This window comes from Xenopus tropicalis, chromosome 3, assembly GCF_000004195.4.
Source record: "Xenopus tropicalis strain Nigerian chromosome 3, UCB_Xtro_10.0, whole genome shotgun sequence".
Lineage (NCBI taxonomy): Eukaryota > Metazoa > Chordata > Amphibia > Anura > Pipidae > Xenopus > Xenopus tropicalis.
This window is the reverse complement of record NC_030679.2, coordinates 144,921,402-144,937,820: the sequence shown is the minus strand read 5'-3', so window position 1 is coordinate 144,937,820 and position 16,419 is coordinate 144,921,402. Positions and strand designations below refer to the sequence as shown.

Sequence of the window (16,419 nt, the reverse complement as noted above, 5' to 3'; positions counted from 1 at the left end):
TTACAAATGTTACTCACTTTTGAAGATTGAGCTCAACTCTAAGTATTCTTATTAGGGCTTGGTATACAGTGCCTTTATGGACAACACACAACCAGGATGGCCAAGTGGTTAAGGTGTTGGACTTAAGATCCAATGGATGTATATTTTAAAATCTCATATATAAGTGTGTGTAGGTTTGAATTCTGTCCTTGTTGTTGGGGACTGAAAAGTCATCCTGATAGTAAGGCGTTGCAAGCTTCTTAATTCTCAGGAATTAATATTCAGCTCAAGTAACATTTGCAAAACATTTGGAAATTGCCCATATTATTCCATAATGATTTCTCACCTCATATTTCTCACTTGGGGCTGATGCGCTTGCAGTGTATTATAGAAAGTGCTGTAACGTTGGGCAGTATCTAGCATGGGGAGCTCTGCTTGTTTGGGAAATCCCACTTGAAAGCATTTGCACTGAAGCAGGTGATTATGCACAATTGCCCAAGTGGGGAGCCTTATATATGGGATTTTAAAACTGTACCAGGAGTGGGGTTGGAACCCACGTGGATATACATCCATTGGATCTTAAAGGAACAGTAACACTAAAAAATAAAAATGTTTTAAAATAATTAAAATATAGTGTCCTGTTGCCCTGCACTGGTAAAAGTTGTGTGTTTGCTTCAGAAAGACTACTATAGTTAATAGAAATAGCTGTTGTGTAGCCCCGGGGGCAGCCATTTAAATTGAAAAAAGGAGAAAAGGCACAGGTTACATAAGAAGATAACAGATAACTGTGTAGAATACAATGGGAATCTGCTACTTATCTGTTATCTGCTTAGTAACCTGTGCCTTTTCTCCTTTTTTCAATTTAAATGGCTGCCCCCGGGGCTACACAGCAGGGTATTTATATAAACTGTAGTAGTGTTTATGAAGCAAACATACAACTTTTACCAGTGCAGGGCAATAGTACATAATATATTAATTATTTTTATACACTTTCTTTTTTTGGTGTTACTGTTCCTTTAAGTCCAACGGCTTAACCACTCGGCCATCCTGGTTGACTTCTGCTCTAATACCAAGCCCTAAAATTTAGTGTTGAGCTGAATCTTCAAAAGATAGTAACATTTGTAAATAAATAGATGCTTTCAACTATCCCGTCCTTGAGATTTACAAGAATTTTAAGACCAAACCTAAAAACTGAATTCTCAATAAGACCTTTAGAAAATATTGTATCCCCTCCTTGGAGTTACAGCAGGTGGCGCTGTGGCTTAGTTGGTTAAAGCGCCTGTCTAGTAAACAGGAGATCCTGAGTTCGACTCTCAGCAGTGCCTGCCTTCTTCCTTTAAAGCTTGCGGGGAACGGCTAGAGTTTGCCTCCTTTGACAAAATTTCAACCCCAATGCACGTGTGCGTTGGGGGGAAATTCCTTGGGAATAAAGGATGTGTTCAGGTTGCTGATTTGGTTTTGCTAATGAGCGCTGCTAGATAGATATGAGTTTGTATCTGTTTACTGTATTAATAATGGCTAATGTTAAAAAAGGAAATATCAGATGATACCTGTCAGAGGTCGAACCCCGATGGCCAAGACCAAGTGGTTAAGGTGATGAACTGCTAATCCCTTGTGTTCTTTGTGTGTAGGTTCATATCCGCTTTCAACTATCCTGTCCTTGAAATTTACATGAGTTTTAAGATCAAATGTAAAAACTGAATTCTCAGTAAGACCTTTAGAAATTATTGCATACATTCACCCATGGTATAGCAGGTGGCGCTGTGGCTTAGTTGGTTAAAGCGCCTGTTTAGTAAACAGGAGATCCTGAGTTCAACTCTCAGCAGGGCCTGCCTTTATTAGATTGTTTCATTTACAAATGCCCCACCCTGTGCTGCTAATGTGCCCATACACAGGCCAAGACCTAATGGTTGACATTTCAGTTATATCTTTGTATACACTGTATAAATTATTACATTTCTTCCGTCAGTATCGGAGTCACAATCAAAGCAAGCAGGCAGGCGCCATTTTCTGATGATGTTTAAGGCCAGTTTTGTATCATCTCATAATCCTGTGTATGTGCCAGAATGGGGGACCTAAAGCGAAAGTAACTAGTAGAGGCGGGGCAGGCAATATATGATTGACAGCTCAGATTTTTGCATACATTTATAACAGGTATAGATGTTTAATTAAAAAATGGGGTTTCATATTTAATTTGCAAATGACTTGCATTATACGTCTCATATTTACGACTTTGGGGCCTATTTTGAAGCCCAGACCTGGCCACAAGTGCTGAAAATTAAGAGAAATTAATACAAATTCATAGCTTGCCACTCATGGTAACAGTTTCAAAATCCCATATATAATGCTCCCCACTTGGGCAATTGTGTATAATCACCTGCTTCAGTGCAAATGCTTTCAAGTTTCAACCTCGTCTTGCGCTTTCCAAGCTTCTGATATTTTCTTTTTCAACAATTTCTCTTTCAGCCTTATGTGCTGCTTTCTGTTTACAGGGAGCTACTGAGTGTAGAGAAGCCCCAATCCCGCTGATAGTAGCTGCTATATTACCCAGCTAAACCAGCCCTCATGGGCTTCCCACCCAAACTTGCTCCTCCTGCTTTTACATTACCAATCAGGGCCGGAACTAGGGGTGGGCAGAAGGGGCACATGCCTAGGGTGCAACAATTGGAGGGCACCAGGCAGGAACCGCTCCTTCCTACCCCCAGCCCGCACTCCCTTCTCTTGTCCCTGTTTGACAATGACTCCCTCCCCCCATGCACGCACACATGAGGAGTGGGGGGAAGGTAGCCCACATCTGAAAGGGTGGGGTATTTGTAAATGAAACAATCTAATAAAAGCAGGCACTGCTGAGAGTCAAACTCAGGATCTCCTGTTTACTAGACAGGCACTTTAACCAACTAAGCCACAGCGCCAACTGTTTAACCAGTGGTGATTGTATGCAATATTCTCTAAAGGTCTTCAGGAATTCGGTTTTTACATTTGATCTTAAAACTCATGTCAATTTCAAGAGCAGGATAGTTGAAAGCATCTATTTATTTACAAATTTTGCTCACTAAAATACTAAAATATTAAAATTATAGCTTGGTATATACAGCGTACCATGGAGCATCGGCAACCAGGATGGCCGAGTGGTTAAGGCGTTGGACTTAAGATCCAATGGATGTATATCCGCGTGGGTTCCAACCCCACTCCTGTTAAAGCTTTTAAAATCCCATATATAAGGCTCCCCACTTGGGCAATTGTGCATAATCACCTAATTCAGTGCAAATGCCTCCCCATGCTAGATACTGCCCAAAGTTAAAGCAAGGAGGTACTAAAGGCCTAATTCTTAGTCTCAGTCTAGCGGTTGCCTTGACACAACATTAAACCAAAGGATCCTTGGCCAAATCCTGGTGAAGAATAGCAGACAAAGCAGAATGTGAACTTTTAATATAATACAGGTATAGGACCCATTATCCAGAATGCTCGGGACCAAGGGTATTCCGGATAAGGGGTCTTTCCGTAATTTGGAACTCCATACCTTAAGTCTACTAAAAAATCTACAAAACATTAATTAAACCCAGTAGGACTGGTTTGCATCCAATAAGGATTATTTATATCTTAGTTGGGATGAATTGCAAGTTACTGTTTAATTTTTACAGAGAAAAAGGAAACCAGTTTTAAAATTCTAAATTATTTGATTAAAATGGAGTCTATGGGAGACAGGCTTTCCGTAATTCGGAGCTTTCTGGATAACGGGTTTCCGGATAAGGGATCCCATACCTGTAATATAACATTCAATACAACAGTATTAGAAAAACCGTCTTGTAAAAATTGCAGAATTTAAGAAATTGAACATTCTTTAGACACTAGGTGACTATTTGGCTTTGATCTATAAGAGGAGGAGAGAGGAGGACTGAGATGGAGACTTTCTTGAGCATTGATGGAAAAAAAAATTCTGAGCAATTTCGGATTGTCTTGAGTAAGAGATTTGTCCTTTCCCGAAGCAAAACTACTTCTTTCAAATGGCACAGAAATAAGACTGTTCTTGGAGCCAAACCTGCTGCCCAACCAGAGAGCTCTTCTTCCAGCAGTTGGCAGAGCCATTGTGCCAGTACCTCATTCCAATGTATCAATAGACACATAACCACATAAACTCTATCACCAGTTTAATAGGTGCTAACATATCTAAAAGGTCATCCCTAGATGTTCCCACATCATTCTCTTCTTCCAAAGAAGGAACATTCTACTCTGCGATCCATTGGATCCTTAATGGCTGATTCCTCAACTGGAATAGTTGTTCTGTTGGAAAGCCAAAACATCAGCCTTAGGGGGTTCTATCCAAGGTGCTTCTTTATCACCTATAGGGCAACATCAATTTAACTCTTTTAGTGCAATCAGGCCTTTTCCCTGGGCTTGAGTTGCTTTATAGAAGGTTGAACAGAAGAATAAGAGATCTTGCTTATTAGAAGCAGCAGGAGTATCTTTATTGGCCAAAATCTTGTTCACCTTCTTAATCAACTTTTGAGTTTTATCCATAGTAACATAGTAAGTTAGGTTGAAAAAAGACACACGTCCATCAAGTCCAACCATAATGCCTATATATAACCTGCCTAACTAGAGATAATATTTTTTTGTTTAGTATTAGAAGAAGACTAGGGAATCAGTGGATTCAGATGAATCCCGAGATTCAGAGCTGGAATACCCTTCTCTAGAATGAACACTAGATGGCGTACTGCCTGTATTAAAGGACATGTAAAGCCTGCTCTGCTGAAATCCAGCTTAGGAAACCTACCCGTCTTCTCTACTTAATCGCTACCTTGTCTCCCCTGAAATGTGCCTCCTTCACTCATTCTGCTCATTTCTGTAGCGCTGAGATAGCCGCGGCCATTTTTTTTCAACATGGCGAATGCACTTTACTGCGCACACACCTGACCCGCAACATCATTTATCTCGCACGCTGTAATGACACTCAGTTATTGAAAGCGTCTAAGTTTGAAATAATGTGTTTCTATGGAAACACGTCGCTATGCATTCTATTGGCGCTTCATCAAAAGATTTTTGATGAACCCAACTACGAAAATGCTCCGGGTTATTTACAGAATCTCCGCTTTGAACTAGGGGAGCAGTGACTCCAGGATTCAGTTTCGGATATGGCCAAGATTCGGGCTTTTCCAGCAGGATGAATCCAGGGTCCCGGTCGAACTGAATCAGAATCGTTAACGGTAAAATCATGTGACTCAACGTGATGAAAATTTTTCATGCGGTTCTTTTTATCCCCTGATTTGAATATGCAAATTATGGCTCGGATAGTTTTCGGCCGAATATTTCACAAAGGATTCAGGGTTTGGCCGAATCCCAAAATAGTGGATTTGGTGCATCTCTACTTTGAACACAAGGATCACAGACAGACTGAGAACAATCCTCAGGTAAGGGCTGATCCAGGGTCAGGCTGGGGGGGTGCAGGGCCCCCCGACACCACCTAACCCCCCCCCCCGCTGAGCCTCCCTAAACCCCCGCAGGTGCCCCCACTGATCACATTCTCAGCACAGAGTATGCCTGGATTTCCTCTTCCTTTCCCTGGAGATCTTTTTTCAGACACCTAAACTAGAGGAAATGAGAAAAAAATACACAAACCAGGATGGCCGAGTGGTTATGGCGTTGGATCCAATGGATGTATATCCGCGTGGGTTCCAACCCCACTCCTGGTAAGCATTTGAACGTCTCATATATACCACATCAGGGCCTATTTTGAATCCCATTCCAGACCCGGCCACAAGTGCTGAAAATGAAGAGAAATTAATACAAATTTGTAGCTTGCTGCTCATATATAAGGCTCCTCAGGTAGTTGTGCATAATCACCTGCTTCAGTGCAAATGCTTTCAAGTGGGATTTCATGAACAAGTTTATATAAGCAAAGTTCACCAAAGTTAAGCTTTCTGTAATACTAAACTCTGTGCCGGACTCTTACTTAGCAGCTGCTGACCTTAAAGGGTTTCTGTCATGATATTTATGGGGCACTTTTTATCTCTAATGACACTGTTACACAGCAAATAATTCCCTCTGCCATTTAACCTTTTATTCTTCAACCAACAAATGTATTTGTAGCTGTAATATTGGTGTGTAGGCGCCATCTCAGTGCCTTGTGCCTGAGTCTGAGCTTACAGCCAGCGCTACACATTAGAACTGCTTTCAGCTAACCTATTGTTTCTCCTACTCCCATGTAACTGGAGGAGTCCCAAGCCGGACTTGGATTTCTTACTATTGAGTGCTATTCTGATACCTACTGGGAGCTGCTATCTTGCTCCCTTCCCATTGTTCTGCTGATCGGCTGCTGGGGGTGAGGGGGGGGGATATCACTCCAACTTGCAGCGCAGCAGTAAAGTGTGCCCTTTCAGAAGGAGCCAGTGCTACACATCGTTAGCTTCATAAATCCAGATTGTATAGTCCAGAGAGAAAAGAAATCTGCCTGTAGAGTAAGGAACATACAAGAGGGTAACTAGCATCACGGGCAATGTTAGCCTTTCTGCTTTGTTGCAACTGGAATAGTAACATAGCACAGGGTTACTCAACCAAATAAACCTAATTATTGTGGATGATAAATGACACCTCAGTCAAGTCCAAATATAATTCAGTAACTCTCGATGACTCCCTACCAGCACATAATCACTTCCCTACTTTCTCCCCTAAGCATTTCAGCTCCTTTCCCTTGTGCATAAGAGACGTACAAGGCAACTTTCCCAAGTAAAGAGGGCCATACACGGCCAGATTGCAGCTGCCGATTCAAGACCAATTCTGCAGCTTATCTGCCCATGTATCGGTACCCTTGACGGCCGTAGCCAACCGATATGTGGCTTAAAATTGCCCAGTTATCAACTGGGAAACTTTGACTTTTTAAGTCGGATAGGGGACCACATTGGCTCATTGATGCGGTCCTCACTCCAACTTTTCATATCCCCTTCATTGTAATGCGATTGTTTGGACCTAACATTAGCAAGACTTGGGGGGAAACATTCACTCATTTGGTGACCTCGCCAAACAAGCAAACCTTACAGTGTATGGCCACTTTAAAAATAGTGACACTGCCGGGGCAAAACTGGGCGTTGCACGCCGTGACTATATCAGAGAACATTTGGCTTCCCCCCCAGCGTAACTGATATAAAGCACTTCTACGATACAGCTGGAATGCGTCTCTAGGACTCGCCCCATGCTAACGCTCTGCGTAAATAGATTTCTGGAGATTCCACATTCCCTATCCGAATGCAAATGGCAAAGTAGCCACCACACCCGCACACAAATACATTGAGAACACCTGCGGAGATGTACCTGCATGCACTGAAACAAACAGGCACTGATAAACTGGCACAAACATAAAGCAATACCTGCTTCAGCACACCTGTCTGTACAAATATATACACCCATAGGAAGACACAAGTGGGAAATCCCACAGTTGAAGAATGCAAAGAAATCTGGATCGCCAACTAAAGGGGAGAAAGTAACTTTGCAAATCAGTCATGATAGGGTTCCATACTATTGTGGAGGCTACAATTACGACCATTTGTCATGGGAATGAGCCGTCATCCACTCAACTAACGTTAAGAGCTGAATCGTTAGATATGCAGGTAAATACAAAGGAATTCTTTACCCCTATCTGATGATTCAGCATTAACATTGCAACGTTTGAGCACCTTCAAAGGGGCCTGATCAAAATTTTCAGTCCAGCCCGATCGACAGGATGACCAATATCCAGGGCTTTTACTGATATCAGTTGCCTCGTCTCCCACCATAAAAGCAACAATTATCCTATGAAACAAAGTTTCATACGATCATATTGGTGCAGGTATGGCCACCTTCAGTTGCCGGGGCCCAAGCTACTGACACCTGGGTAGTGAGCCCTGCCAACAAAGAAGAATGGGGCCAACTACAATGTGGCTCAACTACAAAGCATGCTTCACCATCTACTGTTACACCCAAACATGCTCATGACCAGCCAAAACTCTTGTCCCTTGGGCGGACTCTGATATGGACCACTGAATATATCCAGGGCAACTAGTGGCAAAACACCCCTGACAGGACTCCCATCAGACCCCCACTGATGGCAGCCCTGCCTGGGACCCAGTAAAGTACTAGATCCCAAGCACTGCTACCATACCACAAAGCTGCACTCAACTCCAACCATAATGGGACTCTCGCCTCACTGCTCCTCAGTGGTTTATTCTCAAGTAGAGTTGCCACCTAGCTGATATTTTTCCAGCCCAGTGGGTACATGCATCCAGCCCAGGAAATAAATAAAACATTGATAAGAGGACTGGTGACTAACCGAAGTTTATATAAATGAGCTGCTATTTCAACACGGGGGCAGCCATTGAAGCTGGGAAAAAGGAGAAAAGGCACAGGCACATAGCAGATAACAGATAAACTTTGTAGAATATAATGGGGTTTTATCCGTTATCTGCTAAGTAACCTGTGCCTTTTCTCCTGTAAATGGCTGCCCCCGTGGCTACACAGAAGCTTTATTATATAAACTATAGTAGTCTTTCTAAGGAAACACACCAGTTGTACCAGTACAGGGCAGCATTACATTATATAGTAATTACTTTTATACACTTTCATTTTTTGGTGTTACTGTCCCTTTAAGGTTTTGAGCTCCCTGCTTCTACCATAATGGAAGCAAAATATTGATCCCTCCCCTTAGCTGATCACTTGTGGGAGTCCCCCGATCCTAGTGGTCTCATAGTGCTTCCATGAGAAAAATAGGTCCCGGTATTCCTTCTTCAAGGAAACACTGCCTACTCCCCCTAGGTTTTGCCAAACCTACATCCATGGTGCATGGATAAACACATGGGGGGCACACGTTTAGTACGGATGGTTTGTTATCCCATTTAAGAGCAAAAATTGGTTATTTTATGTTTTCCGAAAAACATATTATGGCCTCCTAAAGCTGGCCATACACTCACCAATAAAATCGTATGAAATACGTGTTTTGTCCGATTTTTGGACCATGTGTGGAGGCACCGAATTATCGCCCAGACAATTTTCGTATCATGACAAATGGTTGTTTAGTCGATTGGCCAGGTTAGAACATTTCGGTCCGATAATGATAAAATCTGTGCATGTATTGTGTATCTGATGATATCATTGGGGGACCAACTATGAAAGTCAATGATAAAATCTTATGAAATCTAAATCTAAATCTCCGAATTATTGTCCCGATAATTTTTGTACCATGGCGGTCGGTCGTTTAATCGATTGGACAGGTTAGACCATTTCGGTCAGATACGGATAAAATCTGCGCGTGTATTGTGTATATGACGATATCCTTGGGGGACCTACTATGGAAGTCCCTTTCCTATGATTGGTGCCTGACAACTATTTCATGTTCAGAAGATCTTCCCATTTGTTATTTTTAGGGCTTTATCCTACAATCTTAGTCTAAATGTGAGTTTTAGATCGTTGCGTTTAAACGTGCGATCGATATCCGATATACCGTTCGTCGGAAGAAGACAAAAAAACATGTATGGTCAGCTAAAGGCTGAGGGACCCTATCAAGTCAGGTCTGGACTGGGAGTCAAAATAGGCCCTGGCTCTCCATATACACAGAAGCCAACCAAAACAGCCAGCACCAACCAGGCCAATAAACAGTGACTGACTATGGCATCTTATAGCAGCCCCTCTGGCATTTGCCTGAACCCACAGATTGCCAGTCCAGGCCTGATTTTCAGTACACAGAGGCCCAAACAGCCCCCCCATAGGCCCAATAAATAGTGAGTGTCTATGGCATCTTACAGCAGCCCCTCTGGCATTTGCCTGAACCCACAGATTGCCAGTCTGGGCCTGATTTTCAGTACCCAGAGGCCCAAACAGCCCCCCCATAGGCCCAATAAATAGTGAGTGTCTGTGGCACCTTACAGCAGCCCCTCTGGCATTTGCCTGAACCCACAGATTGCCAGTTCGGGCCTGATTTTCAGTACCCAGAGGCCCAAACAGCACCCCCATAGGCCCAATAAATAGTGAGTGTCTGTGGCACCTTACAGCAGCCCCTCTGGCATTTGCCTGAACCCACAGATTGCCAGTTCGGGCCTGATTTTCAGTACCCAGAGGCCCAAACAGCACCCCCATAGGCCCAATAAATAGTGAGTGTCTGTGGCACCTTACAGCAGCCCCTCTGGCATTTGCCTGAACCCACAGATTGCCAGTCCGGGCCTGATTTTCAGTACACAGAGGCCCAAACAGCCCCCCCATAGGCCCAATAAATAGTGAGTGTCTATGGCACCTTACAGCAGCCCCTCTGGCATTTGCCTGAACCCACAGATTGCCAGTCCGGGCCTGATTTTCAGTACACAGAGGCCCAAACAGCCCCCCCAGCCCAATAAATAGTGAGTGTCTATGGCACCTTACAGAAGCCCCTCTGGCATTTGCCTGAACCCACAGATTGCCAGTCCAGGCCTGATTTTCAGTACACAGAGGCCCAAACAGCCCCCCCAGCCCAATAAATAGTGAGTGTCTATGGCACCTTACAGAAGCCCCTCTGGCATTTGCCTGAACCCACAGATTGCCAGTCCGGCCTGTATCAAGTGCCCTCATTGCCCTGCCCTGCCCTGCTTATCTCTATATGACTCACTTATTTACATGGTATCATATGCAGTAATCACAATTAATAATCACCAGGGGAGGGAAAGGATTGGTACAATGGGACCCAATCAAGACCTGCACCCACTGCTCTGGGATTTTATATTCATGAAAGTCAGGTATAAATAACCTACCACCCTTACTAAGAATAGCAGGGACATGTGGTACATTTATAAAGAAAAAAAACAATTTATATAAGGTGTCCTTCCTATCTAGGAATAATTTGTTTATACCATGTGACACATACACATAAAATGATGGGAGGGGCCTTTAACAAGTATTTTATATGAGGGGTTCCCCATATCTAGGTGGGTTTCACCTCACAGATACACTTATACCATGTGACACATACACACAGAATGATGGGTAAGTGGGAGGGGCCTGTAACAAGTAGTTTATATGAGGGGTTCCCCATATCTAGGTGGGTTTCACCTCACAGATACACTTATACCATGTGACACATACACACAGAATGATGGGTAAGTGGGAGGGGTCTGTAACAAGTAGTTTATATGAGAGGTTCCCCATATCTAGGTGGGTTTCACCTCACAGATACACTTATACCATGTGACACATACACACAGAATGATGGGTAAGTGGGAGGGGCCTGTAACAAGTAGTTTATATGAGGGGTTCCCCATATCTAGGTGGGTTTCACCTCACAGATACACTTATACCATGTGACACATACACACAGAATGATGGGTAAGTGGGAGGGGCCTGTAACAAGTAGTTTATATGAGGGGTTCCCCATATCTAGGTGGGTTTCACCTCACAGATACACTTATACCATGTGACACATACACACAGAATGATGGGTAAGTGGGAGGGGTCTGTAACAAGTAGTTTATATGAGAGGTTCCCCATATCTAGGTGGGTTTCACCCCACAGATACACTTATACCATGTGACACATAAACATATATATAACAATATATATGTACTTTGCCTTCACAGATTCAAGTGACATATTCAAAGAAAATGATGAGTAAGCAGGTGGAGCCTGGGTCCTTCAGCATCAGAAGGAAAGTGAATGAATAGGTTGGGCCTATAACACAAGGAGCCCTCCACACATTATTATTATTATTTATATGTATAAGTAATAATAATAATTTATATATTAGATGCACAGGGCTACCAACCCACTAGTGAAATCTCCAAAATACCCACAGGGCACCCCTACTGACCGTCCAAGAATAAAGTCCCATAGTTCAGCAAAGACCTACAAATTACAGTATAGATCCATGGGCAGAACTCTGCTTCTTTATAAAGGGGTGGTGCAGAGTTTGCTATTGAAACATTTCGTTCCGTTTGCAGGCAAATTACCCCACCCTCACTCGGCACTTTTTAATTGAAAGTATCTGTTAGCTCCTCTTCAACATACATTGTCTTTGCCAACAGGAATTGCAGGTTCTGAATGTGGATGTGGGCCTATAGATTTTGTTACAAAAACTAAAAAAACAGGCAAATTGAATTTTCAGTCCAAGGCCCGTTTAGTGAGATCATGTTAAATACAGATACAGATAGCTAGAATCTCAGCCATAAAGCAGGGCAGGACTGCTGCTTACAATGGGGGGGATCAGATAGGATCTGTGCCACTGTGACAGAATGCTCTGTTATACAGATAGCTAGAATCTCAGCCATAAAGCAGGGCAGGACTGCTGCTTACAATGGGGGGATCAGATACGATCTGTGCCACTGTGACAGAATGCTCTGTTATACAGATAGCTAGAATCTCAGCCATAAAGCAGGGCAGGACTGCTGCTTACAATGGGGGGATCAGATACGATCTGTGCCACTGTGACAGAATGCTCTGTTATACAGATAGCTAGAATCTCAGCCATAAAGCAGGGCAGGACTGCTGCTTACAATGGGGGGATCAGATAGGATCTGTGCCACTGTGACAGAATGCTCTGTTATACAGATAGCTAGAATCTCAGCCATAAAGCAGGGCACTTTTAAAGGAATACTATCATGGGAAAACATGTTTTTTTATTCAGTTAATAGAGCTTCTCCAGCAGAATCCTGCATTGAAATCTGTTTTTCAAAAATGCAGATTTTTTTAATATTTAATTTTGACATTTCCTATGGGCCTAGTCATATTCTATTTCCCAGGGTGCCACAGCCATGTGCTCTGATAAACTTCAGTCTCACTTTACTGTTGCGCTGCAAGTTGGAGTGATATCCCCCCCCCTCACCCCCAGCAGCCGATCAGCAGAACAATGGGAAGGGAGCAAGATAGCAGCTCCCAGTAGGTATCAGAATAGCACTCAATAGTAAGAAATCCAAGTCCGGCTTGGGACTCCTCCAGTTACATGGGAGTAGGAGAAACAATAGGTTAGCTGAAAGCAGTTCTAATGTGTAGCGCTGGCTGAAAGCTCAGACTCAGGCACACTTTACTGCTGCGCTGCAAGTTGGAGTGATATCCCCCCCCCTCACCCCCAGCAGCCGATCAGTAGAACAATGGGAAGGGAGCAAGATAGCAGCCCCCAGTAGGTATCAGAATAGCACTCAATAGTAAGAAATCCAAGTCCGGCTTGGGACTCCTCCAGTTACATGGGAGTAGGAGAAACAATAGGTTAGCTGAAAGCAGTTCTAATGTGTAGCGCTGGCTGAAAGCTCAGACTCAGGCACAAGGCACTGAGATGGCGCCTACACACCAATATTACAGCTACAAATACATTTGTTGGTTCAAGAATAAAAGGTTAAATGGCAGAGGGAATTATTTGCTGTGTAACAGTGTCATTTAGAAATAAAAAATATCCCATAACAAATCATGACAGTGTCCCTTTAAGACTATATGCCTATTCATTGTATCTTTCTTATATGCAGAGGGAACACTAAGGCAGGTATAATCATATTACTGTAAATAGAATTTACCAAGCAACAACTACAGTAAAGAAGGAACAAAATCCCAGGGAGACTAAACAAAGGCTCAGGCCTGTAATTAGATTGCGTTTGGGCTAATGACTCCGGTCTTGTATCAACATGTAACCGCCACCTGTCCTGCTAATGGCGTCTCATACATTAACAACAGCAAAGAAGGTAAAGGGCCCAAATTTAAAGGGTGGGGGGGGGGGACAAGAGCAGGGGCATTAAGGGGTGCAAAGTCCCCATCCTTACAGCACCATCTGGTAAGCTCTTGGGCGCTACTTCTGCCCTATGCACACCCAACTCTCACTGGGGAGTAATTACCCAGCAGCTAATGATACATAATACAGCACATACTCCCTGCAATTATACACAGACATATAAATGGTAAGTACTGTATACACAGTACAGGTTCCAGTGCAGGCAGCATCCAATCTCGAGTACAGGTATGGGATCCCTTATCCGGAAACCCATTATCCAGAAAGCTCCGAATGACGGAGAGCCTGTCTCCCACAGACTCCATTTTAATCAAATAATTCAGAATTTTAAAACTGATTCCCTTTTTCTCTGTAATAATAAAACAGTACCTGTACTTGATCCCAACTAAGATATAATTACCCCTTATTGGGGCAGAACAGCCCTATTGGGTTTATTTCATGGTTAAATGATTCCCTTTTCTCTGTAATAATAAAACAGTACCTGTACTTGATCCCAACTAAGATATAATTACCCCTTATTGGGGCAGAACAGCCCTATTGGGTTTATTTCATGGTTAAATGATTCCCTTTTCTCTGTAATAATAAAACAGTACCTGTACTTGATCCCAACTAAGATATAATTACCCCTTATTGGGGGCAGAACAGCCCTATTGGGTTTATTTAATGGTTAAATGATTCCCTTTTCTCTGTAATAATAAAACAGTACCTGTACTTGATCCCAACTAAGATATAATTACCCCTTATTGGGGCAGAACAGCCCTATTGGGTTTATTTAATGGTTAAATGATTCCCTTTTCTCTGTAATAATAAAACAGTACCTGTACTTGATCCCAACTAAGATATAATTACCCCTTATTGGGGCAGAACAGCCCTATTGGGTTTATTTAATGGTTAAATGATTCCCTTTTCTCTGTAATAATAAAACAGTACCTGTACTTGATCCCAACTAAGATATAATTACCCCTTATTGGGGGCAGAACAGCCCTATTGGGTTTATTTAATGGTTAAATGATTCCCTTTTCTCTGTAATAATAAAACAGTACCTGTACTTGATCCCAACTAAGATATAATTACCCCTTATTGGGGCAGAACAGCCCTATTGGGTTTATTTAATGGTTAAATGATTCCCTTTTCTCTGTAATAATAAAACAGTACCTGTACTTGATCCCAACTAAGATATAATTACCCCTTATTGGGGGCAGAACAGCCCTATTGGGTTTATTTCATGGTTAAATGATTCCCTTTTCTCTGTAATAATAAAACAGTACCTGTACTTGATCCCAACTAAGATATAATTACCCCTTATTGGGGGCAGAACAGCCCTATTGGGTTTATTTAATGGTTAAATGATTCCCTTTTCTCTGTAATAATAAAACAGTACCTGTACTTGATCCCAACTAAGATATAATTACCCCTTATTGGGGGCAGAACAGCCCTATTGGGTTTATTTAATGGTTAAATGATTCCCTTTTCTCTGTAATAATAAAACAGTACCTGTACTTGATCCCAACTAAGATATAATTACCCCTTATTGGGGCAGAACAGCCCTATTGGGTTTATTTCATGGTTAAATGATTCCCTTTTCTCTGTAATAATAAAACAGTACCTGTACTTGATCCCAACTAAGATATAATTACCCCTTATTGGGGGCAGAACAGCCCTATTGGGTTTAATTAATGGTTTATTGATTTTTTAGTAGACTTAAGGTATGGAGATCGAAACTACGGAAAGACCCCTTACCTTATCCGGAATACCCTTGGTCCTTTGCATTCTGGATAACGGGTCCTATACCTGTACTATGACATGTATACATAGCGCCAGGGTGCCTTGGGGGGGGGGTGACAGTCATATTAAAGCTGAACATGCTGCTCAGAATGGAATAATTACACTCATTATTCTATATTTTCATTCCCTCTCACCCATGGGAGAACCCATTCACTCACAGTAATAATAATCGGAACGTTCCAATCCGCACAGGGGGTTTTGCACTGCTGAGTGACAGCCTCCCGAGACCGTTAACCAATTCCTAGTCACTGAGTGGGGCTGAACTATTTGGCAGTTGTCCTGAGCATATTTACCCTCAGTGTATAGACACAGGTACAGGTATGGGACCTGTTACCCAGAATGCTCAGGTTCTGGAGTTTTCCAGATAAGGGGTCTTTCCATAATTGGATCTCCATACCATAGAGGTGCCCATACACGTGCACATTTCAGCTGCTGATTTGGGTCCATCAGACCAATTTGGCAGCTTATCTGCCCATGTCCCCCTAACGGGCCTACCCAAGCAATATCTGGCCTAAAATTGGGAAGATGCATGATTTCTCCTCGGATTGGGGAAGGCATAGGCAGGGGCGGGCCAAACCGACCGGGCGCCCTAGGCAACCCGGTCAGCCACCTCGCCCCTCTGCGTGTGCTTTAGCGTGCATGGGCCGTCGCGTAGATCATTGCCCCCACCGCTAATGACAAGTGGCGGGGCAATGACCAAAGAGGGCGGCCTAGGGGTAGGCAGGAGAGGACCCTGCTTGGTGCTTCCCAATTGTTGCGCCCTAGGCAGCTGCCTCTTCTGCCTACCCCTAGTTCCGGCCCTGTGCATAGGCTTGTTGATGTGGCCCTCGGCCCCACTGTGCCTTTGCCCTAAGGTGGGCATTTCAGGAGAAGATCTGCTCATTGGTGGCCTCGCCAAACATGTACACCTGGTGCTGACCAGTTTGAGGGTTCTAAACACTCTCATAGTGGTTCTTACA

At 43.1% G+C, this 16,419-nt stretch overlaps 2 non-coding genes across 2 annotated transcripts; both read left to right on the top strand.

Annotated features, from left to right (window-relative positions):
- Positions 1–1,230: 1,230 nt before the first annotated feature.
- Positions 1,231–1,304, top strand: trnat-agu. The gene has a single exon. It is a non-coding gene; the product is annotated as a tRNA-Thr (tRNA).
- Positions 1,305–3,093: 1,789 nt separating this feature from the next.
- Positions 3,094–3,176, top strand: trnal-uaa. The gene has a single exon. It is a non-coding gene; the product is annotated as a tRNA-Leu (tRNA).
- The last annotated feature ends 13,243 nt before the right edge of the window (positions 3,177–16,419 follow it).